Source organism: Acanthopagrus latus, chromosome 22, assembly GCF_904848185.1.
Source record: "Acanthopagrus latus isolate v.2019 chromosome 22, fAcaLat1.1, whole genome shotgun sequence".
NCBI classification, from domain to species: Eukaryota; Metazoa; Chordata; class Actinopteri; order Spariformes; family Sparidae; genus Acanthopagrus; species Acanthopagrus latus.
Window position 1 is genome coordinate 5,425,181 of NC_051060.1, and position 26,468 is coordinate 5,451,648.

A 26,468-nucleotide genomic window follows, 5' to 3' on the forward strand; every position below is an offset into this window, starting at 1 on the left:
ACAAATGTCTCATGTTATGTTTCATGGTTAATGGCCGTAGGCTGGCTGGAATTTACAGATCATGATTTCTGTTTTTTCTACTTTAAATAGCTCCTCTCCTTCTTGTTATACTTGACCAGGAAAATATTGGACTTCAACTTAATCTATATTAAAACTAGGATTACAAATGACTCCGTACGTAACTTACAACAATGTAAATTAGCTCCATATCCACAAGGTTACATGTATCAGACTAAATCTTTTCTTCTTAACAAGTGCTGAGCCTCGCAGCCTGATATCTCTTCTTCCACTGTGAACTTTAAAAAACACATCAAGGAGCCACACTGGTGCACTGGCTGACATATGCCTTCATTATCATCAACACACACTGTAGTTTATATCAACTTAATCACACACACACACTGTCCAAATATGGAATAATCCACACCTGAAAATAATTCCCAACAAAGGCAGCATTTCCTTGTGCTGTCTATTGCCTATTGTTTTTATATGGCTCTTACTTTGGTGCAATCTTATGGCCTTTTATTGTTTTAGTTTTTTACATTATATTAATCCCTTGTGGGCATTCTGTTACATTTTATTTAAAGAACATTTTATTTTTTGCCCGCATTTTTAGTGCCTACTTTTATGTGTTGTGTTGTTAATCTTCCTTTCAAATTTGCCACTTCTGCAAGTTTGTACAAAACGACAGCCTTTAACAATTCTTTGCTTTACCTGAAGTTAAGCCTGTAAAGCCTGAACACACAATTTCATCACTGGCATTTTAAGAGCTGGTTTCAACACATTTGTAAGGATAAACCCAAGAGTATTTTGCTCGTCTGAAAATATCAGGGAAACCTTACAGTCTAATTCAGAGCAATATGACAAAATCAAGTTGAGTAAACAACCATTTCAACTGACTGATTTCTTTGGTTATTAACTTTGATATAACTGCAGCATTTTCCGGCTGGTAGGTGAAGATGACTGGATTTCTACACATCCATGAGTGCTGAGGATCATGACCTCAGCTGAGCCTGATCCCCGTCTGAAAGATTTATCTGCACTGACAGAGGCTCCACAGAGATGCCTGTTGGTAAATCTGGAAATCATCTGAGCGGTTTTAGTTTAAAAGACAAAACAAAAAAGCACTATCGGAAAAGTCACAGACCACAGTATGAATAATCCATGAATTTTTCATCTTCCAAAACTAACTTTAAAACATATCTTTTTTTAGTCTGATGAATCAGACTGAAAACTATGAACTGGAAATTGAATATTACCATTAAATTAGATGTTCACCTCCATATTTTCCCTCAGGAAGTTCCTAATGAAATGGATGTAATATATTAAATTACAGTTTCAAAATTCACTTTTGCTGTGTTTGGAGTATCTGGTGGACTGGAAGCAGAACCAGGTGTGAAACAGCCTAAACTAATAATCTCCGACTTGATGCCCGTGGAAATGTGGCATTAGAGCAAACGGCAGAGTTCTGACTGAGTTTGTCTTCGGTCTGAGAGGAAGAAGATGGACTTCATTAATCTCTGGCTCACAGAAAGTATTCATTTCAACAGGCAGGCCAAAGAAACATTTTTTCAGTCACATTAATGAATAGAGACTTCCAATTGATTTAATTCAAGAACATCTGATTGGTTTCACTGTCTAAAATTAACTCTTTACTCATTAAATGACTCTAAAGCTCTGTCCACACCACAGAGTAAAATTTGAATGGGTTGTTCAGCTACTAATATGAATAGGAAATGTGAGATCGCTGAAGGCACAAAATACACAACTGACAACACGTTTGAAGTATAATTAGATGATGTCTTATACTGCCACAACCTGGATCTTTGGTATTGTTTTCACTGGTATGAAATATTGCATACAGGCTAAAAACTGCTGACAAATTAAATCAAAGACTGAAAAGTGAAAAAGAAAAAGTCAGACTTCTGTGTTCAAAACATGCAAGTGTATCATTATTTCTGACACCAAAAATCTTGTCACCGTCAAACACAAGTCAACAAAGTGTTGTTAGCTTCATCAGTAACTCTTTGCTGACTTCACCTTATTCAAAGCCATTACCTGAGTAAAAAATAGAGACATTTTACACTATTGTTTACATATTTTATGGAAGTTAAGCAACATAAGTAATGCACTTTTTACTACCCAGACAATAATCTTTTCCCAAATCTAACTGTACCACAAAAAGGTCTGATTTATCTGCCGCCAGTTTGCTTCAATGCTCATGCTGTTTTACTAATGTGATGAATGTCATTTTGGCACTCATTGACAATTCATCGATTCGGTTATTTTGGTATGAGGATGGGTTGTTTGGAGCACATGAAAAAGCAGAAATGGCCCAAAAGAAAAAAGCAACCCAAACATGACAAAACTAATCCTCCTACTCATTTCACTCTGATGAAGTACTGGGAACTTCTTGATCTCGGAGGGAACTTGGGAGGAGATCTGGAAGTCGTCTGAGTGACTCAGGAGAGTTTATATTTGACTTGTCTTTGAGTCACTTCATTATAACACTTGCAGCACTATTCACCTAAAACCTCTTTTGTTTCACTGCGCTGGAAAAAATGCAGCAGCCACAGCAGTAATAACAGCTTTACTAATGGAATAATTAATAATGCCAAAAAATATAATAACCCTAATAAATAGTTTTAAACATATATTTCTCCATCCCTGGGAGTTGCCTGAAGGAATCAAAAATCCTCTAATGAGGGCCACATGTTTGTTCCTCTCCTCTCTTTGAAGGAAATGTTTGTGTCCTGAATAATCTAGCTGCTGCACAGAGACTCTTAAAATGTTTTGGCATTAAAACTTCAACCTGACTCAGGTTCACAGTGTAGTGATGTGCACCTGTATATGCAGGTAAACTGCGTGAAGCCATTTCTGGGCAGGATACCGACTTAAAAAAGCCACAGATGACAACTTATCACTTTCCATCTTGCAGCAAAGTATGTTACATTTATGGCATTTAACAGACGCTTGTTAACAGACACTGTCCAAAGCGACTTACAATGAGTACATTTGTCACAAGAATGAAACCACAACATATTACCGTCGCTAGGGTAAAAAAGAAAAAATGGCAACATTTTAATTTTTACTTTAAGTGCATAAGGGCTTGGATTTAAGTGCTAAGGATGACACAGATACAACAGAAACACGTTTCTAGTCTTTCATGTACTCTGTGGCTTTAAACCGCACATAGGGGACTTTTGTTCCCTGACTTTAGACTTTAAGGCAAAACTTCCTCACAGGTAACATTCAGCAAGTACTCCCATAATGACACCAGGATTGGACAGATACACAAATAATACTACAAATAATACTACAAATAGATCATTTAAAAAATCTTTCTTACTCAACTGGATGGAGTCCGCACCACACCACATATACTATAATGATGATTACAGTGGAGAACGATATCCTAGGGATCACTTTCAGAGCAATTTAATGAATGACAGAAACACAGCCAGCTAATCACAATCCATCTGAATTTACAGGGCCATCATTTAGCTTGATTTCAGGGACATTTTCCAACAAAATAATGCAGCAAAGGGGCTTTTACTATTGTCTTTTGTAGCCAAACTCTTTAATGTAAGCTAATTGATGGGATTTAAGATACAGAAAATCCTGTGAAAGTGTTGAACATTATCATCAGGGCCTGAGCAACAAAAAAAGGGAAAAAAAAAAAAAGAATGTTGGATGAGTCCCATCTTTTCAGTTCCAGAGGGGAGCAACTGAGCACTGCACTCATTACAGATTAAAGGTGCATTTAAGGATAATAGTGCGAGGGTGTCATGTATTGAATATTGTTTTATAGAGGACGTCACAGTTTCTCCTCTCAGCCCCTGAGCACAAACCTCCTCCAGGTTTTGGGGTATTTGAGGTAAACAGCTGGCTTCTCCTCCTGCAGTCGTGTTTATGAGTTTTAGTTTACAGCTCATATAGGATTATACAGCAGCTCCAATAAATGTTGATATTAAACAAATAGGGACTATTTTAATGGCGGTGTATTTTGTCCATTATCATTTACAGCCCCCCCGTCATATTCTGAGGGAAGGCTGACAAACACCTCACATTCCTGGCTGCTCACAACACTCAGACTGCAAATGGACGTGACAAACTGCAGGTAAACACTCTGCAGTTTATTTCCCAATAAAAAGTGGTTAAAGTGATTACATTAATGCTTTTCTCTCAGTCAAATGTTTCTACCCCCATAAAGAGCACTGGCAGATTGAGTGCTCCCGCTGTAATGAAGTCACCTTTGGAAAGTTAAGTTAATGGATTTGTGTTATTGCATCAGGCCAGATTTACTGAGGGGAAAACAGCTTTTAACAAACCATGAAGAACTACAACTCTGCTACTAAACATAAAGGTCAACACAAATACATTTTTACAACCTACAGAAAGTTATTTACGGTGGCATTCATGTTTGTTACAATATCTTGAAAACTAGTGAATAGATTCAAGCTGCAACAACTGATTAATGGATTAGTGGTCTGCTTTAAAACAATTTTAGGACCATTTAAGGACAGAACAATTCATTAATTTATTGAGAAACTAGTCAACAGATTATCAACAATGAAAATGATCATTTGTTGCAGCCCTGGAAAGGAGGGACATGAATTTTGGTACAGATCTTTATGTTCAGCAGAGGATAAATCTATTTCAGATAGTGATATTAAAGAAGATACTAACATTAACAATGTAACACTAATGCGAGACAATGGAAATGTCAGTAGACAAAAACATTCGATTTGTGTGTGGCGTTGAGGAAACTCTAACCTTATACTATATCATATGGCTAAAGCAAACTTATAATTTAGAGATACAACTACTACATATTTCAGATATCACTTAATGAGACATCTGTTATCTCCAGTAATAAAATTGTTAGAATTTTTTATTTGTTTAAATTCTAAACAGCAGTCCAAAATATCAAAGATATTTATTAAATTGAATGGATTAATCAGTAAGTTGATTAAATTTGATGGCTGATTGTATTTTTTAAGCAAAAATGTTGAAAACTCTCTGGTTCCAGCTACTTCAGTTCAAGAAACAGCTGTGTTTGTCTGGCACAATCAAATATAGTAAAATAAATATCTGTGGATATTTGACTGTTGTTCATTGGACATGTTTGAGCGCTGTGAAATTGACATTAAAAAAAAAAAAAAAAAAAAGTACTTTGCAATGAATTTAAACAGTTAGTTTTCTCTGGGATGTGCATGTAGCTCCACAAATGGAGACAAAATAAACCGACTTATTGTATAATATCAAAATATCCCATATGACACTAACCTTATGGTGTATATTGTATAATCCAACTACTCAGAGTCAGAGGTAAACTCAGCAAGCTGTCAGTACTCTTATCCTAATGACTCTGCGAAAAGATACATGTTGACCATGACAAACAGAGAGACCCCTTTCTATTCTGACTAATGAGCAGTGGAAAACACCAGTTTTCAACAGTTCAAAAATCCTTAGTGAATAACCCTTCCAAAATGAAGGACGCCTGGTTAGCTCTCCTCTCTGACTTTACAGCCACTGGCAGCTGGTTCCAGGAAAAATCACAAAGTGTAGCATCACGAATCTGATCTGACAGGGACCTCCTCAAAATCCTCAAAAATGACGTTTTAGACAGAGGATCAGCTGAATCGCCACAGTTTTAGATTACAGAGAGCTAAAGCTGCAGGGTTGGTGACAAATTGTTTGTAATGATAGCTGGTTCCATATATTTTTTAAAAGAAGTATCTTTGTCCCTTGGACTGTTGGACAAAACAATGTATTTTTAATTTTTTTTTTTATTTCTAATTTCAATTTCAATCATTTTAGAGGGATGAATCAACTGATGAAGGAAGGCTACAATGGTTAGTTGGAGCCCCAAAGAGGCGCTATGACAGCTGAAAAGCAAAAAATGCTGAAATGCATGACCAAGAAGAAAAGGACTTGAATTTCCTCCAAAGCTTCAGCAGAACGTTCAGTGATCTCAGCATGTGGCAAACCCTGACATTTCTGCTGATTTTAGTAGTTTGAGTTCATGAGTCCAAACTGTGAAAAGCCAAGTCATGTAAGTCATGCTAGTTCCCAGAGTCACAGACTATAAAACCTCTGTGTTGTACAAGTCAAGTGTTCATGCTGTGAGAAGTGGGTCAGCAGTGGGAGGCCAGTTTGGGTCAAACTTTCAACATGTATTCCCAATGTGGCTCAGGTCCGACTGTCAGAGTGAGTGTGTGGGTTTGTGTGACGGAGGCGTAACATCATAGTAGAGCATGTTTTTGGCGTCAGTCCAACTTGTTATCTCACCCTGCAGCCACAACAGAGCAGCAGTTCAATTCGATCAATTCTGAGGATTTTGTTGATTTTAGTAAACAGAGAAAAGCAGCTGTTTTTAACAGACAGAGTTTTACCTTAAAGGGATAGTTTGGGGTTTTTCAAGTGGGGTCATATAAAGTACATATCTATAGTCGATCTGTTCCCTACCGTAGTTACCGGTAAGTGCAGCCTCAGTTGGGAGAAGGAGAGAGCCGCTCCAGCCCAGATGCTCAGCTTTGTACTGCAGTTAATGGAGTCCAGATGCAAAGCAAAATTTAACCACCTAAAACAAGGCTCACCTAAAAAAAAAAAAATCTATATCAGTTCAAGTGGAGGAAATTCACACCGCTTTGTATCACCATCAGACCTGCCTTTCTTTTGGCACTACATTTTCTCAACCATAGAACATCCGTATCCCTACACATTAGCGTAACTGGGCAACATGTGATCTGCGAGCGGCCAAATACAGCTCGAGATGAATAAGGTGAACTCTACTGCTTTTCCATAATTCTGTTTTTTAAAGGAGTTTTGAAGGTAAAATAATAAAAATCCTTGTATCCATTTTCAGACCATCTGAATATGAGTTCTGTGATTTGAATTAGTGCTGTTTTCACTTAAGTTGCTGTCTAATGACCCCTCCGCTCCTCTTTTGTGTCATTACACATTTCAGAGCAGCTATTCAGGTGATTAATGAACTTATTCCCTACCATTCGCCGGCTATTATTGATGACTCACTGGTGACAAATTTATCACTCCATCAAGTGAGCAATTATCTCTGATAATGAGGATGTCCTGGCTCGTATGTTCAACAGTTTGAAGTCAGTCAGAATCTGAAGTTTCAATGCTGGAAGAGTTTTATTACATCATATTCTTTGCCCTGGGGTCTACTACATCAGTGTCTTGTGTACATTTAGTTGCCATGCATAGTATGAGTGAAAACAACAACAGTGTGGCTCCCTGTCATCCCCATTTCCTCTCCTGGCCTCACTGCCAAAGGCAAACAGCCGACCTCCCAGGAGAAGCCGGCTGCTGAGTCCCTGCAGAGGGATTCGACAGAGTCCAGAGCAGCAGTCTGACGGGGGGCAACACCTCAAAACCTCCTGATACTCCAGCTGCAGCATGGACCTGCCATGGCCCTTTACTTCACTTTATTTAAAAGAACAACAGCACTCACTGATCCTATTATCTTGTCCTCCTACTTTTTTGCTGCTGCATGGAAGCGAAAAACAGTGTTGAAAGAATTTGTAAATCTACAATTAGTAAATCCTCATCAGTTACTATACTATTATTATCATTCCAAGTAATTAATTTTGCAAAAATGCCAAATATTGTCTGGTTCAAGCTTCTTGAATATAAAGATTTGTAGTTCATCCCTTTTAAATTGTTGTAAACTGAATATCTTAGTCAATAAGGGAAATAATTATTCGCTGAAGCTGTAAATATAATGGGTGGCTGATAAACAATAAGCATATTGATTTTTCAGGTGGCTGTCACCACCATTTTCTAGGCTACCATAAATCAAAATGGTCACTGTAAACATATTATAATCGCTCCACATTCTCATCAGTTTTTTAACATGCAGTGAGCACAGTTGTCCATCATGGTGCTGTCAAAGTGCTTGACAATGTAACTTTAAGACATTAACTTTTTCCGTGAACATTTCTACCTCAGTCAAGTCTGATCCCACACCATTTCCTAAGATCATCAAGCCATTTGTTCTGTTTTATATTGTTTTACTTGAGAGATCCCTAGCTGCAGGAATTGCATACTCAACTTTTCTAGATCTGTTCAACTTTTTGAAAAATACCTGTTTATATTTTGTGCTTTTAAAACTCTTGAAACCCTAGCAACCACCTATTGACACCGTAATTAAACAAAAAAAAAAACCCTAACAAAAATGGGCCAGGGTCAAATTCCCATGACTTAACTTCAACATTCTCTATCTGCAAAACATTATGATGTGCAAAAGCTTCCACTAAAGGTTGTGAAACTCAAAAAAGAATAGGACACAATCAGCAATATAATTAAAAACAGATTGACACATGCACTGTAAAGCACACAAAGACAGCACATGTGGCAAACCTCACAGACAAGGACATCCAAAACACTATGTTCTTTGCAATCATATTTAAACTAGTATCCGAAATAAAATATGTTCTTCATCAGAAAGTTATTTCAATCTCTGATTTCCATCCTTTATATCAGCAGACCAACAGACAGACACATTTCCTACATGCGTACAAGCCTATTATCCCCCCTGCTGCGCAATCACATATTTCAACAACTCTATAAATTATGCAAAAGACAATCTGTAGCACTTTCATCTAAATACAAGAGACAGATAAATGTGAACAACATGTGAAAAAAAGACACAAGCTGTATCAAAAGTGGGTCATATCAGGTTCAATGCCAGTTATCAGTATTGTGATCTACATATAATCATTGTAGCAATCAGTGCAGGATGTTTAAGTCATATGAAGAGCTCCACAGAGGCTAAAACAACAACGGCAATCCAAAACAGCAGGTGCATCAGTCAAGTTGGTTTCAGGAGACCAAAATTATGGTAACAACTGCCAAACCAAATATTTGTCTTTTTTTGGCATAAAATTATCTTATTTGTTGATACAAAGCTACTGTCAGAACATTTTAGTATCAACATTAGCCCTGAAATAACCGGTTTGGTGAAACTCTAATAGACTAATATCCTTCAACTGAGATGGTACTCTCAGGTATTTCTGTGTTCTTCTTCTGTATTTGTTTCTGTTTATCTTTCTCAGGGAGGACACACCTGGGAATGAGTCTCTGCTCCCTGTGGGTCATAAATAAAGACCGAATGAAGGCACGAGTCCCTCCCACGATCTGATTAAAGAGCGACTTCATGCAGATACAGATCTCCTGGGGAAATTTTTGCCCTTCAGTCTCAAAACCTTCATTGTCTAACAGCTCTCATACCTGCCGGGGAAAAAACAGCTGTGAGAGCAGCATAGGATAGTAATTTGGAGCGACGCAGGAGTCGCAGTAAATGCCAGATGTTGCACTTCTTTACTCAACATGCATTGATTAGCGTCTACATGATGATAGATCTTGTTTAACGCCTCCCATTGTCTTTATATTCCATGGAAAGACTAAAGCTGCAGCTGGGCTGACGTTAGAAAAAAAAAAAAGGATCAGCACTCAGCATCAACGTGTAACTGAGACAGCCCAGGGGACGATGTGTTCAGGACAAACAAAGACCTTCAGTGGGATGCCCCTGGGATGTAAGGGATTTTTTTTTTTTTTTAAATGTATTTATCATTTTGTTGTAAATGACGCTTAACGGAGGTCTGACTGCAACAGGGTGCATCTTTTTCTATTGCTATAGTTAACTCTCTCCACATTGCTGTGTCAGCAGTAGATACAATCACTAGCTGGCAACTCAATCCAAGACATAAAAAAATATATATATTATATTTTTATTTATTTATTATAAATATGAATAGATTTCATAATGATATAAATTATGCTCACAGATACTGGACTATACAAAGGCCCTATCAAGTGGTTTAGTGAATCTTGTTCTTCGCATTACCTTGTATCTCTTATTGGCAACAATAGCTATCTGGTCACATAATAGAGCAAATCAGTCATCACATATTCAGCTCAACAAGGATTAACTTCCTTCCACATCCTAAAGCACTTCCATTGTCTCACAGTTCCTGTACCTGCTGAGACTGTTTTGGGACACACATGGTCCGATTTATTAGTTCAGCGTGCTCACACATTGAAATAAATTCTGCTCTGCTGTTATTTACTCAGCACATAAACATGTTCCCTCTGCACCATGTGGGAGTGTTGGCTGTGAGCCGACAACACAGAGGCAGAGTGCTGGCTCACATGACCTGTGTTGATACCAACTCATTCAAACACCATGTGAACACCTGTTTGATACCAAACACACACACACACACACACACACACAAAGACACATAATAACATGTCAGGTTTGGACAAATAGAGACAGATTAACAACCTGCCAGTCACACACATTTGTATTGCACTGCTTGTAAATACATTCCATCAACCTGTCTTCTAAAGATAAATTTAGTTCATTCCTACATTTCCCAGAAGGCCAGTGGCAACCCACTTAGTCATATGTTGACTGCGAGGGGTTCAGTGTTTATTGGAAGAGCCGCATTACAATGACTGAATGATGTGGTAACTTCGTAGAAAAAAGCTTAATATCACCAGTGAAGAATTCAGCCTCCTCTTCGTCTGTTACTGTCATGGCAGCCTCAGTCAAGTGAGACTCAGTGGGGGCTCATATCAAGAACTGATTCGGTCTGTGCCTCAGGGGTACTTGTCTTGGGGAAAACACGAAATCAGGAATCAAATTGATTGTGAAGCCCTGGAGGGTGCCACTCAGCTTTGGTTCTCAGCTGGCCCGGTGACCTTGTGGTATTGCAACAAAAAATTTGCCCGCAGCCCAAAACATTTTCCAAGATCTGCAGACAAGGGGGATTATGACTCTTGCTATTATGCATCTTTAGTCCATGGAGGTTTTATATTTGTTAAATTTTCAATATGCTGAGAAAAGCCATTTTAAAAAACCTGTGATGTCATGACAATATAAAGTCTATGGGCCAAGCGGGAACCAGCAGGGTAAATTCTACTGCACATGTTCAATGGGCCTCATAACCAGAAAATACAATTTTTGGGCAAATGCACTAGGCAAGCAATTCTTAATTGTTTGAATGGGCACCAGTTTTTATCTAGTTCTTCTATACAAATCTATGCATTATCATCATGTTATCTTATTTCCAACGAAATCGGCAGGATAAATGTACATTTATGCAAACGACGGATATGTTGAAATCGTACATCAACATTTCTTGCCAGGTTTGTCAGTCAACAGTTTAGTAGTCAACCGCACAAAGGACTGAAGTAGGAAAAACTCAAACTCATTGCTTCAACCCTCATGAAGACATGCTAAAAGCAAACCAACAATGCAACTACACTGCAATGCAAATAAAAATAATTTCAAACTGTGTATTTATGGTTAAGGCTCAAAAGACAGTAATGCAACTGATTACTCCCACTAAACCTCACAATCCAGTCTGTCCTGTTCTCGCCACCAACGAAATAAATTAAATATCCAATTCACCAATTAAATTCAAAACAAATCAGGAGGAAAGATAAGGAAGCAAAAATTGTTCGTGCTGAGCAGAGATGCCAAGGTCGAGTCTTACGAGGAATTAATGACCCCGGAGGTTACAGCAAAAAGCCACAATGGAGCAGGATTTACAAACTTAGACTATCAAACAAGTGAACACAAAGAAAACAGATGCAACATTCTGACATGACAGTCTCACCTCTCTCTTGTAGCACTGTGCCATATCACTCTTCCACATTTTAAAAGACAGTGTAATTCAAGCATGTGGAATAAACCAAAATGTAATAAATCTACCATGGCAGTAGCTGATCGCTAGGTCGTTCATTTTTATTTTGTGTCAATGATGTGCTCATGGTTTGGTTCGGTTTAGGCACAAAAACCACTCAGTTAGGGTGAGGAAAAGATTATGTTTTGGCTTACCTTGGTTCTGTCGCGGCAAACACAGCTGGAAAACATTCCATTGTTTCGTCAAACACACCTGATTACACAATCCACCATTTTTGGCAGTATCAGCGACAGGAACAACCCTAGGAGCAAGTAACTGATTAGTCAAGAAATTGGATGATAAAATAACATTAAGAGTTACTTACCGACACTAATTATACATGACACAGCCCAGCTGTAAAACAAAACGAGGAGCATTTAACTCAATCAACTTCCATACCTAAAAAAATAAAAAAATAAAAAAGTGGCCCCACACAATGTAGGGATGACTTGCCATAGAAGGAACACAACATTTGTAAAATTCCAAACTGATTCAATAAAATTCATTTTAGGGTATGTGTAAAGAGCTGCAACAATAATCACAACAGGAACAGGAAGGCTTTATGAGCAGTCCACCATTATTCTCCTTCCTGTTAGGTCGCACTTGGGAACTACACTTGTTGTCTGCCATGACGGCTGCGAGCCAGAGACACAGCAGTTAACATGAGTTGTTTAGTAAACTCTGTGTACACAAACAATCTTCTCAATGCTCGTGTTCATGTGTAGAGACCCTGGTGATACTACCAACAAAGTTTCATGTTGTGTCGAGCCTTCTTAGTGTTTTAAAAATAGCGATTTTGATGCTGGCGTAGGAGTACCCCAGCACTCCAATGAAAATTAGCTTGCTCCATAACGAAACTACAGTAAATCTTAAAAGGGACTCTTTCATCATAATTATGCTTTTACACGAAGGTTTAACTCATATACATTCACAAATAAAGCCTAGGTTGAACTTGACTCACCTTATCTGAGGAGACTTTCCTTCCTCCTTCTAGGAGGTGGGGTGGCCAACATCCATGTGCCAGCACCTGTTTTGCTGTGATGCTAATTATGTTTTGTTAGCGCCTCCACTGCTGCTAGCTAAACAAGGTACAATAAGGATAATCAATGCTCGGAAAATAGCTAATTATTTTGTTTGAATATTCTTACTAACTCAGCGTATTTTTTTTTTCTGACCGACTTAACTTCACAGTTGTTGCCAAGTTTCAGCACAGTTTCAATAAGAGTTCACAGCGACCGCTTAAAATGGACTGATTTAACTTTTCAGTAATCAAAGGATGTCCCTTGCAGCCGGCCCCAGTCTGATTGCCTCTACTGAGGGGGTGCAGTACCAAGCATCACCACTGTCAACATGACAAGCCAAACAAGGGGGGCGCTGTTTCACCGGTTGGGAAAGACAATGACAATGGCAGAAGAAACGGCTGAGTGAAAGCGGAGTGTAATACCACATCTCACCACTGCAGCTGTATGAACCAACCCAGAGGGGCGCTGTTTCACCAATTTGGAATGACAATGAAATTAAGAAAACATATATATTGGATTTGGTGGTTTGTTCAAGTCAAGAGCTCATCAACCAAAATATTTTTGAATGCTCAATAATCTAACAACAGTCCCTGTCAGTGTTATAATGTTATGTCTTTTGAATCAATACTACAGCTACATTAATGTGTCTGTTGCATTTTACTGCTGTAGATATTTAGGGTTGAGCTCATCAATACTTTATATACTGTTGGCTAGTTTTATCTACATCAGTGTATCATATTCTGTAAGATCATCATGTTTTTATTGTTTCTGTCTTGTGAGAACCATGAAAACAAAAAATAAAATCAGCGTCTCATGGAGTCCAAAAAAATGCCCCATTATCAGTTTTGTGATGGTGCATTTTCCAGCTCATCCAATAGGTTTTTTAAATAGTTTATTAAGCTTAAAAGTAGATATTTTTTCAGCACACATGGGAGCACTTCATCCTTCAACTAACTAAGATGAACATTTGAGCATTTTTATGAAGAAAGTGCTTTTCCCAGCTGGGTTACAACTGGGCAGTCCAAGGACACTGTTTCAAGAGATTTTTGACAATTATGAAAACTGAAAGATTAGATACAGGGGAAAACATATTAGATTATTCTAAGATAATGCCGACAGCTTGTTTGTGTAAGAACAGAATCCTAGGGTCATATCCACAAAACATTCTGGAGCATACAGCAGCTAAAGTGCCAGGTATTTCCACCAGGAGTCAATGGAGACAAAACACAGAGGTCACAGAGAGAAATCTGAAGGCTTGTACTCATGTGTTGACACATGCCGCTCTGCGTCAGCTGGATGTGTAGGCAGGCAACTGTTTTGTTTGATTAGATGCATTAGGTGATATGCAAGTCTTGTTTTTACAGCTCGTTGTTGCTGCCCCGAAGTGGACACAAACTTACGCGAAGCAGTGTATAAAGTGCTTCCACCGGGATCTGTGTGTGTGAGTTCAACAATAAAGGCACTATCTGTTAATCCAACCTGTATATCACACTGTGCAGTCTCAGTGATGACTTGTGATCTCTGTGTATACAGCAGACAGAGCAATGAGCTCATTAAGCCTAAATTTGACTTGGGTCCTGTACTGTATGTTTAGAAGTATGGCAAAGGTGGTCAGCCAGAGCCAACAGCTGCTTCACATCGAGCCGGTGAGTGACACTGATCGGACGAGATGGCCGTGCCACAGAGCTAGAGCATATCATCTGATTTTACACTTCCAAAGTGGACATGATGTCAGTGGAAACATTTACTTGTTTAATGAATGGGTCTTTCTACAAAGTGGATTCCCCCCCACCCCCCCTCCCCTCAGCTCCGTGAAAAGCCTGGTGGAAAAGAAGTCCATCTTGAAATGCAGCTGAGGGATTTATTAACGTGGAACAGTGAAAATGTCCCTAATCCTCCTGAATTGTTTTGGTATTTTGAAAGCGGAGTTGTTTGTTGTGTTTTGCGGCGACGTGCAGTTCCATAACTTAACTGCAAATACACTACAATAGAAATAAAAGAATCATCTATATTACTATTGTGAGTGTCTGTGTGTGTGTGTGTGTGTGTGTGTGCTTCTTCTGTGCTTCAATCATGAGCAGAAGAGAGTTGCTGTCCAATCACAAAGCAGCATTTCTCTCACAGGGTGAGATGGTTTTTGTTTTGGCTCCAGTAACATTCCAGCTGACATGTGAAAACAAAATGTTTATTAGATAATTGGTCAAACATGGACGGATATCAAGGACATGATAGCTAAAATGAATTATTATACAGTTCTGGAAACAAATGGCTGTGATTATGACTTTGATTTAGGCAAACTGATTTAGATCACATGTTTAAAACATATGTTTTTATTTTTTTATTTTAAATGAATGTTATTAAGTCATATTCGTTTGTTTCATTAAATCACATGACAGCAGTTGGACCAAGTTAGTTAGGTAACAATCCAAAGGAAACTGACAATTATCACTGATGAATTACTTCCCTTATGGCAGACATTCAAATAAAAAAAGAACAAAAGACACAGTTGAAGATACTTAAAATACAGAAGTTTCAAAATTGAAAGTACTTTAGTGAAACTAGTTTAGCCCAGTGGTTGCCAACATGTGTGTCTGGCGCTTACAAGAGGTCAGTGGATAAATCTGAGGCAGTCCGGGGTGATTATTGGGAGAGGAAAGAAGTTAACTTGCCTTTCTTTTCTGATATTTTTGTTTGTTCGGTTTTCTTCGTTAAAATATTACAGCATTTTAGCTCCTTAGGCCTCAAAATATTACTCAAATGTTATCTGATGATGTGGTTGAAGGCTCCTGAAGGGTTATTAAATAGACCTTGATCCGATATTGTCAAATCCTTCATTTTATTTGAAAGATATTGAGTCCCTTAAATGAAAGCGACAATTTGTTTCTGATGGCCATTTTCATTTTCATGTTTTCTCATCATGTCTTCTCCATTTTTAGTAATTCTCTATTTTGGAGGCCCCTGGAAGCCCTGAAGCAGCTGTTGTATTCAGTTAAGCCTCAGGCTGCAGGCTTCATAAACTCGGTACTGAACAATCTGTGCCTGACAAAGATAAAGCGTGAATATATGTGTTGCATTGTGATATGAGACAATTACATTTATTAGATGTTTGCCGATGAAATTAAATCATACTGACAGCAGTGTGAATGAGGTTATTAGGAACACCCAATAAACACACACACTGCAGTCCAAACAGCACAACGAGTTATAATACCTTGAAAGTCATTAAAGAACAATATTCAAACTGTTATTCTGTGTTTGTATCTGGCAGGAGGTTTTACCAGCCCTTATTGGGACCAATGCACATGAGCCTGGTCTTCATTAGATGGAGATTAATCTGGCAGAAGAGCCTCTGAAAGGGTTTACTGGATAAATACAATACAATGGAAAAGGAAAATATAGTTTACAAGCTGCAAAATGCACCACTGTATACAGTCAATGGATGTTAAGGTGCAATGATGTAAATCTTTTCAACAGTTAACACCCTAAATGTAATTTTTTCCCTCCTCATTCAAGAGGCCTGATCTTCCAAAATCTGCAATTCTCGACCCGAAGCATCATAAAACGCCACGATTTGTCTGAATTACGAGAAAACACTAAACAGCTCTCAGTGTCCCACTCTCTTGAGTGAGTTTTTTAATAGAGAATTTAAGTAATCAATCATCCCATTAATTTTCATTGTGTGTTTTCGCAGAATAGAAAAATAAACCATTAAATCAACATAAATCTCCTTTCGGTTGTTCTTTTTTTTGCTGGAGGTGAAACTTCTAAATCTTCAGATTCAAGAGAAAATCAGATTGAGGGAAGTTAATTGCACAGTGATGCAGACGCACTTGCTTCCCCCCAGCTCTGGCTGTGCTTGTGCTGTGCTGCGTCCTTGCATAAATGTAAATGCGAGTGTTCATGGGAAGCTCACATGCAGAGTCAGCAGTCATCTTCTGGAAAATACATAAAACAACCCCACAACACAGATTAAAGGATATTTATAACCACTCACAACTCACTATTTCACTGTCAGCGTCTGGTCTGACCTGCTCTCACGGACGAACATGGAGTGTATTTTTAGGGACTGTTTGAGACTTATTGTTAAGATGTATTATGTTTTATTAGATTCACAACATCAGGAAATTCCTGAATAAAACGTTCTGAAAAAAAAAAAAAAGTATATGTGAAACAGGATGACCTAGATTAAAGAAGCAATCATTTCAACATGTTTCAAGTGTATAATTATATGTAAATGACCTCATACGTATTTTAAACATCGTAAACAACAGTTTAGAGGCTTTGTGTTCCTCCATGTTTCACTTTTGACAACAGATAAGTGAAATTCCACATTTAAAAGTCCAAAAATAACATTGAGGGGAAAATCAATTAACTTTTCTTAGTCCCCACAAGTAGTGTTAGAGAGCTGGATCTGTACTTATTTTTAACCTTAATGTGATTTTAAAAACAAGGTATTCACTGCAAATTCAGTGTTAAACTGTCCGGTTTAAACTACAGCATGTGTACACGTGAATAATAAACCCGACATGTGATAGCCGAGCGCGTGATCCGGAAAAAACGGGGGCACTGATGGTCTTTCCACCACATGTGGAACCAGATGCAGAGATCTGAGGTCCAGCGGGATGCTGGGAGATGAAGTGTGACTCACAGTCAAACGCTCAGTTCATCTTGGAGGTGGCTGATTTTCAAACTGGGAAAACGACTATGAACCTGATTTTGTGCACTAGGGGATTCTGATGTTGAAACACAAACTGTCAGAAACGCCAAATTGGTGTGAGGTTTACATGAGGTTTAAATTTGTTGCTTTGCTGCACCGCCGCTTAATTATAACATTAATCGATCAAGAAACAAAGCTATTGACCGCAAACTGCTCAGCATGAAGAGCTTTAATGTGCTTTAGTGTTTTTGATTTGCAGTGAAGAAAAACAAATATATCAGCTTGCTTTGAAACGAAGAGGAGGCGGCTGATCAGAGACTTCCATCCATTAAGGATGAATCTGTGTGGCATCAATATGGCATCATTAAATTCAGCTAAACAGAAAAAGCATATCCTCATTTGTTAACAAATGTCAAATATTGTTTCAAGGGGTGAGTTCATGTCTTGGCATACTTAAATATGCCTTTCAAGTATTTATTCTGCTTGGCAAATTTGTCACTTACATACTTAAATCTATATTTTTAAGTTTAGATTCAAGTCTTTGTTTTCATTGTGCACGATGGCAGCACTTGTATGTGGGATGCTTTGGCTTTATTTCACTTACAAAGTACAGGTTCCTTGAAATCACTTACTTTCCACCACATGCATTGAGTCACTCATGGGGAATTTGACTGTTTGGATGAAAGGGGCTTAATTATACATCAGCCTAAGATTTACATGGAGTTAAGTTATTATTACAGGGGGTCTACTGCTCCTGCACTCTTTATATAAGAGTGAAGTGCTGAGTAAACCAGTCGGGGGAGTCAGGTCAGGTTTTAAGCCGCAGGGCATAAACTAAGACTCGGAGTCAGAGTCTCTCCTCCTGCTCCGTCATGGTTAACTGTTTCTATGGAGACCAAACCTCAGAAACACACTACCTGTTCAGAAACATGCTGTCCGACCACGCTCTCACTGACTCATAGCTCACTTACACTGGAATACTGTTCAGTGTTAGACCACATTTTCACCGCAAATGGCTTCACTGGACTGTGTTCAAACCACAAGAGGTTTTTTTTTTTTTTAAATGCTTAAAGGTCAGCGCCTATGAATGCGCGGCCAGAAAAGATTCCCGGAACAAGAGGGAAATCTAAAAATTTAACTGACCAAATTCATTTTAAAGTGCCGCTCTGGGATTTCCGCTGGATTTGCTGACAGTAAGAAAAAAAACATTGAAAATAAAAAATTCATTCAGGGTCAGCTTTTTTAACAAAAACGTCTATTTTGGCGTTCTGGAAAGTGCAGTTTTTGTCATGTTGAAACTAAAGTGTGAAACCTTTTTTGAGTCTACAGTAAATTTCACATCACTGTTTCAGAAGGTCTGAGACCAAACTAAATATCTCTTATATTGTCACATAGACAATGTAATTAATCAGACAAATCTGGGGATTCAGGACGCAAATCAAAGTGCCAGAAGTCAAAGAGTTGCTTTCTCAGGGTCAGATCATGGCAGGACAGAAGGCACAAAATACTAAGATTCCACAACCAAAGATTCAAGCCCACAAGTTTTGCACAAACCTGTGTATGATTTCTTCAAAGCAAGAGGGCTACGTAGCGAATACTGAGATTTTCTGAAATTCACTGACATTTTCCAGACAAGATTCCGCTTTTAAAACTTGTGTAGTCTGTGCCAGCTGGAGCGCACGATGCCATTCAAGCAACAGGGAAACAAAGCAAATACTTGGTCGAGTGTTTTAGGCAACAACTGTTCAGCGGTTTCTTTTATTTTTCCTGTTTTAACTGTGGAAGCGTGCAGCATATTTAAAGTGGTGAACGTCTTAGCCCAAACCGATGGAACAAAAAAATTCCAAACACTTAAGAGACAAGAAATTGGACATGTTCAAAGGGAAAAAAGAGGAAATCTAAAGTCAATAAGGCACAAACTCTTTATCTGGCTATGCCCCCTTTAAGTCAGGGCCCCAGTGGCCTGTTCACCTGCAATGACTTACTCTCCCGAGCCAATGCAACCTCCTGCTTGTCCAAGCGGAAACTCATCTGACTGCAGGATATGACAATTAGCCAATCAATTAACTAACAGTTAGCTCATTTAAGTTCTTTATCTATCATCTGGTTTAAAAATGTCTACAAGTTAAGAGTTTAAAACAGAGAACATCATCTGAAACCACTCAACATAGTCCTTAGAAAACTCCCCAACCTCCCCGTCATCCATACCACAGTGGGCACATTCCCCCAGGGACTTGACCGCAAATGGATTCTGAACAGGTGGGGACTGATTTGGCAGTTCCTGAGTCCAAATCAGAGGAGGGCCGGCTGCAGTCTGGAGGAGATGGTGAGGACACGAATTTACCAAAAGTAAAGATTATAACTTCATGTCGTCAGAGGTTTCTCTCCAATATCATGCGACTCTGACAATGAGGTCAAAACAGCTTAACATTTAGCAACACACTGCAATTTCACAGCTTTCACAGCTTCATGTCCATCAATCGACAAACACCTCAGCCATGTCCGCCATTGTGTGCTGATGTGCGTTACATTTCCCGGGGGGCTCCCCCATGAGAGACAGACAGACCAGATACTGAGATTTTCATTGTCGTTGACGTTTTCCCATTGTTCCACTTCCAATGATCCCACCCCACAACGTTTTGGACAAACTTGTGCAGTCCATGCCAGCTCAAGTGCATGCTCTTACATTCGAAACAAATGCAAAATTAAAAAAAAAAAAAAAAAAATCTTGAAAAGCGGTCTCAGATTTTTGGACCCCAATGTATTCTCAGACGTCCAGCAATCAAGTCTGTCAATGTTTATCCAACCCACGTTCAACCATTTCTTCCAGGCTACGTAGTCAAAAGTTCTGCGAAAAGTATTCTCGCTGCTGGGAAATTCTGTGTATTCAGTGTGTGGGAATGTGTTGAAATGATGAGCTTGATGTTTAAAGCTCAAACATGAAAGCCCCAAAAATTTTCCCATGATGAAAAGATGTTGAACAGAGTGACCACATTTGTGCTACTTCCATCCAAAATGTAACCGTCACCATTACACATGGTGGGTTACTATGAAAAACTCGAGTCATTTTAAGACATTTACTCAGGGCAAAGTTATGCATTTGTTGACAGAGGGACCAGTTTGTGGGGAATTCTCTAGAGGTTTTTTTTTTCCTCCAAAAGCGGATAAAATAAACAAGTTGTCATTGTAACAAGCAAAGCATAGATTCCCTCCTGAAACTTGTCATCTCTTGGATGAGTAAACCTCAGTCTGGGATTTCCAGCTCGCCCACGTGTGACACAGGTGCTGATAATGAATGTCACCCGTGTCGGATGAGTTTTCACAACTTCGGCGCGGAAAGCCTGTACGTGTGCGTTTGAAACGAGATTAGATTAAAAAGATAATAAGTAAAACTCTGGGTGGTGAAATTCTGCAGAAATCTGAATTCAATTGAGAAAACGAGGAGAGGAAATTGCACCTTCGTGCTCGTCTGATTCATTGAACCGCAACATGTGCGTACAGGAGGATTAAAGGACGGTAAAATATTGGTTGTTGCTTCTCCCATGTTGACTCAAATGTGTCTGTTAGTGTCTGTGATGCCAGCCTGTCAACATTAACAAACAGTTACCAGATGATGCATAACAATGTCATCAGCGTCTGCAAATACATCCCCTGTAAGACGGGTTCATTTGTCAAAAGAGTTGTGAAGTGGAAGAATGCTGTTCAAGGCATCTCGCATAGTGGAAGAACACAATGTTTAATGAAAGAACACAATGTGAGGCAACAACTTGCTTTATATATACACTATATTACCAAAAGTATTCGCTCACCTGCCTTTACTCATTCTATGAACTGAAGTGCCATCCCATTCCTAACTCATAGAATTCAATATGATGTCGGTCCACCTTTTGCAGCTATTACAGCTTCAACTCTTCTGGGAAGACTGTCCACAAGGTTGAGGAGAGTGTTTATAGGAATTTTTGACCATTCTTCCAAAAGCGCATTGGTGAGGTCACACACTGATGTTGGTCGAGAAGGCCTGGCTCTCAGTCTCCGCTCTAATTCATCCCAAAGGTGTTCTATCGGGTTCAGGTCAGGACTCTGTGCAGGCCAGTCAAGTTCATCCACACCAGACTCTGTCATCCACGTCTTTATGGACCTTGCTTTGTGCACTGGTGCACAGTCATGTTGGAAGAGGAAGGGGCCCGCTCCAAACTGTTCCCACAAGGTTGGGAGCATGGAATTGTCCAAAATGTTTTGGTATCCCGAAGCATTCAATGTTCCTTTCACTGGAACTAAGGGGCCAAGCCCAGCTCCTGAAAAACAACCCCATACCATAATTCCTCCTCCACCAAATTTCACAGTTGGCACAATGCAATCTGAAATGTACCGTTCTCCTGGCAACCTCCAAACCCAGACTTGTCCATCAGATTGCCAGATGGAAAAGCGTGATTCATCACTCCAGAGAACGCGTCTCCACTGCTCTAGAGGCCAGTGACGGCGTGCTTTACACCATTGCATCCGACGCCTTGCATTGCACTTGGTGATGTGTGGCTTGGCTGCAGCTGCTCGGCCATGGAAACCCATTCCATGAAGCTCTCTGCGTACTGTACTTGGGCTAATCTGAAGGTCACATGAAGTTTGTAGCTCTCTAGCAATTGACTGTGCAGAAAGTCGGCGACCTCTTTGCACTATGCGCTTCAGCATCCGCTGACCCCTCTCCGTCACTTTACGTGGCCTACCACTTCGTGGCTGAGTTGCTGTTGTTCCCAAACGCTTCCATTTTGTTATAATAGAGCTGACAGTTGACTGTGGAATATTTAGGAGCGAGGAAATTTCACGACTGGATTTGTTGCACAAGTGGCATCCTATGACAGTTCCACGCTGGAATTCACTGAGCTCCTGAGATTATATATATATTTTTATGATCTTTTTGGCCTTTGTATGGCTTTATTGATAGGACAGCGAAAGGGGATATGACGTGCAGCAAAGGGCCAGAGGTCAGGACTCGAACACGGGGCCGATGCAGGGAGGACAAAACTACTTCATATTTGATGTTTGGAAGCATACAAGTCTATAGTGCTTAACATTAAAGGTGACTGTAAAAGTTAGTGATAAGATTCATTGCATTTTAGCTGTTTTGTTATGTATGTTAAACAGCGTGTGCAATAAATATATTCTGAAAAAAAAAAATCCGTATTGGAAGCTGATTCTGACAATAGCAATCGACTTGTTAGCATGTTAGCATACCCACATGACAAATGTTACAAAAATTTTTTTGTACCGAAAGGCTGATATTCATCATGTTATATACTGACATGTCAGCATGTGTAGTCTTTGTGCATTCCATTTAAACAAGATAAACTCAGAAATTCCAAGTTCCCAGTCAGCAATTCTCCTAGAACGATGAGCTGAGGTCACATTTCCAATTCGAAGACGCTGGACGCACCTAACCAACCCCAAGGTCAAGAATCAAGATGGCAGCTTGGCTTATCAGCAGGTGCTCTGGTTAGGCTTAGGCACTAAAGCTGCGTAATGGCTTAAATTACCTGTTTTGGTCGCCAAGATTATGGATGGAGATGGTCTCACCCCCCGTGAAAAACAGCCAGTTGTGGTCACCACAAAAGTGTCTGGAAATGTCCCCAGTTCACCTTAAGAATGGCTGTTTCTTAGCGCCACCACCATCCCCACCACCTCCTTGACGTGAAAGGTGGCTAAAAAGCATTTAATGTGAATGCGATATGCCACATTTGGAGAAAAATTTAAACCTCTGACATATCTGTGGTTTGCAGGGACCTTGACTGCTGACATCATATCCTGGAGGCCTGGATTACCAAAATAAGTACACTTGATCCTTTGACGGTTATGAATGATGGCGCTAAGTTCAAATCCAACTAACAGTGTTGAATGACCAAACAGGCACTGCCATCGGCAGGCATGGATGAAATAAACATGCATATGATTAACCCGCTCACTCAAAGGGACAGAAAGTAGATTTACAGTCGGTGATATTCCAGTGTGCTGCCTCACCAACAATAATCACGTCCGCGTGGAACGGCGATTAATCTGCGTCTGACGGGAACATCCTGCCCTGGAGCTGATCGCTCCTTTTAAAGCTCCGTGGCATAATTTAGTGGAGACCTTTTAGTCTATGTCAGCAGTAAGAGATCACCCCGACTTGAAATATTATTATATCAGTAATCTTATCTGTCGCTCTGTTTTATTTGCGCAATCATCAAAGATACTGTGGCGTGTTTATTCCTCCAAGTTATGTTTTGAAATGTGGTTCCATGTTAAGAACAAGTTTGCGTAAACATGTTCCTCTTTTATTTATTGTGCTCTACTCCTTCATTGTGGTCTTTCTTTTCGTTTTTTTCTTTTCATTGTGCAAGAGGCAATCAAAAACCATAAACCACTACTTAAAATAAATTATGTGCATAGTATACGGTGAACATAATAAAGTGGAGTGTAATAAAACACCTTCCCACCTGTTGTTCTTCACAGTAAACAGTATGCAGCATGTTCCACAGTCGATTATTAAATCAGCCGACTTTATGGTTGAGAAATGCAAACCACGCGGTTGACTCACTCTCTTTATGTTGTGTTTATGCTGCGTGTTTTAACACCGTCATGAAGTCGCATTATGTAATCTCCTCTTTGTAATGCACTACACACCTTTACATCACGACACCTTGTAACTCAGCCGCGCGTGTTTTTGATAAAAAAGACACAACATGCGTTTGATTACTGAGTCGCTGAGTGTTTATCGCAGGAAGTGAACGTATGCTTTCAGAAACTTTGTGTGGCTGCCAAAAAAGCGCTCATAAAAAAAACAAAAAAAAAAACAACCCTGTTTTTCAATGAGTTCATGTCCATTGTTAAAACATACATTTTTACTTCATTTTAACCTTTATTTAAAGGAGCCACTGAGGCAATCCGGTTATTCAGAATGATGTCAAGAGTGCGATTAATTCACAATACACTCAAAAAACCAAACTTTCTGAGTTAAGATAATACTAATGAATTTACTAGGGTTTTAAAGGCTATATTTGAAGATATATGTTTCTGGGATTTCTGACAGCCCCAGTGTCTGTAAAAAACTGGTGTTGGATTTCAAAAATAATACAAGTAAATGGTATTCAGGGATATAGTTGTTTGTTGTTTTACTTACATCTGCAAAAATCCAGCTGAGCTTCTGGTTATGTGACATTGTTCAAGTAAAACTGGTCAAAGACATACAGAGAACTGACAAATATTTAGACTTTTATTCATAGATAAATATAACTTTGTGTCTGTGTCTTGTACTCAAAAAGAACGCAATCACTCTTACTTTGGTCATTTTTAAGTTAAATAAGTCACTCGACCCACTTTTCACAGGGGGATTCATTCAATGTTTATCTGATTTCCTCTCGTGGCCTCCAGACACTTGCAGACAGACTCCATCAGCTGCGTCACCAGCGAGGAGCGATAAGACGTCAGGAAACTGATGCTTTCGGTCACCCTGAGCCCCTTGGCTCAAGCTCCTGAATCCCTGAGTCTAAATCACCGAGTCCTTGAGCTGGGATCAGCGTCTAGACTGCTGACGAGCGATAAAGACAAATGATTAGTTTGGTCTGTGAGCAGCGGGTGAACATCAGAGCAGCCAACAAACAGTCTGATGTTAAAGGAACAGTCTGGAGATTTTCTGCAATGAATTGATCCTCAAAGCCAGCATGCGGTTGATAATATATGATTCTTCAAACCACGAATATGTTGCAACTTGACATTTCTTTAGGTTCCACAACCAATTTCACATTGTGACAAGGCTGATCAATGTCTGGTTAGGTTAAGGCACAAAAAAACACTTGGTATTGATATATCTATAAAACATAGAATTTTGAACTCATCTAGTATGCAGGATTATAACATGCCAAATTTGCTCTTTGTTGTGTGCTAAAAATACAAAACTTAATAAAAACTCTATATATTTGTTGGCTGTTAAAATATTTATACCTTCTGTAGGAACCAAACTGGCTTGGAGCTGAGAGCCACAGACAGCAAGTCAGAAAGTAGGAAGGGAATAGGACTAACGCATTTATGGTTTTCAGCCTCCGTCCTTTAACACAGCAACGCAACCGTTGAAAACAGGGCTGAACGAAACAAACAAACAACAACAAAAACAAAGTCAGTCGTTCCAGAATTGTGTGTTCGACCTTTCACAGCATGCGATGGCTTTACTGTGCAGGGAAGCATTCTTGCACATTATACCTTGTTTTATGGTTTTTAACTCAAGGCCTGAAAACAAGTCGTAAAAGAAAATACCAGTTTATAGATTTCCGATCGCAAAACATCAATATACACGGATTGGAATGATTCACTCTCATGATTAGGATTACCAAAGATTTTGTTCACCTTTTTCATTATCCATGTTTTACCTCCTAGAGGCTGTGTTTTGGTGCAGAAATGTAACGTCCTGAATCCTGAAACGGTACACATACCTACATTAAGCATGAAACCAGGATTCCTACATGCTACGATGACAGTGAAGATGTATGCCACATAGTAGTCTGAACTTCAAGGGCAAATGCCTTGAATCAGTAAGAAACAGCAGCGCAGAGTTTATATCCCACACTCTGAAAAGAGGTCCGACTTTCAAAGGGAACTCTAATGAGGCTGTAAATCCCAGCATCTGGTATCAAAATTTCCAGTTCTTTAAATTCTGAGAAAGCGCTCAAACCGAGCATGGATCTCACTGAGGGCAGCGCTCACAGGCACAACATTATTTTAACCTCCGACAAGCCTTCAGTTTAAAAAAAAAAAAAAAAAATGTTAAAGGATTTCTTTTATCGGATATTCTTGAAATGTGTCTGGTGACAGATAACCAAAAACATTTTGTTTGCATTTCTTCCTTTTATACTTGTGCCAAACGCCTCGGTATCTGTTTCGTGTCATGTTGTTCGGCATTCTTGCTCACGGTCCAGTCAGAAAATAACAAACAACTCTGTGTTGACTGAAATTTGATTCTTCTCGGATCACTGAACGCAGGATTTCCTTCTGTCACAACAAATCATCCGAGACATTATCCCATTAATAACATGGCTGCAACGCTGAGCC

The 26,468-nt window shown here is 39.2% G+C and overlaps 1 long non-coding RNA gene across 5 annotated transcripts in view; it reads right to left on the minus strand.

The window, feature by feature from the left end:
* Positions 1 to 13,141, minus strand: part of LOC119012052 — a 33,365-nt gene extending 20,224 nt beyond the window's left edge. Inside the window, exons 1-3 of one of the 5 annotated variants that reach the window (XR_005072349.1) lie at positions 12,679 to 13,141; positions 11,873 to 11,979; positions 6,472 to 6,602 (exon numbers count right to left, since the gene is read on the minus strand). This is a non-coding gene — a long non-coding RNA (uncharacterized LOC119012052). The remainder of the gene's footprint in view (positions 1 to 6,471; positions 6,603 to 11,872; positions 11,980 to 12,678) is intronic. The other 4 variants (XR_005072350.1, XR_005072351.1, XR_005072352.1 and 1 more) reach the window with 4 other exon arrangements.
* Positions 13,142 to 26,468: the final 13,327 nt, after the last annotated feature.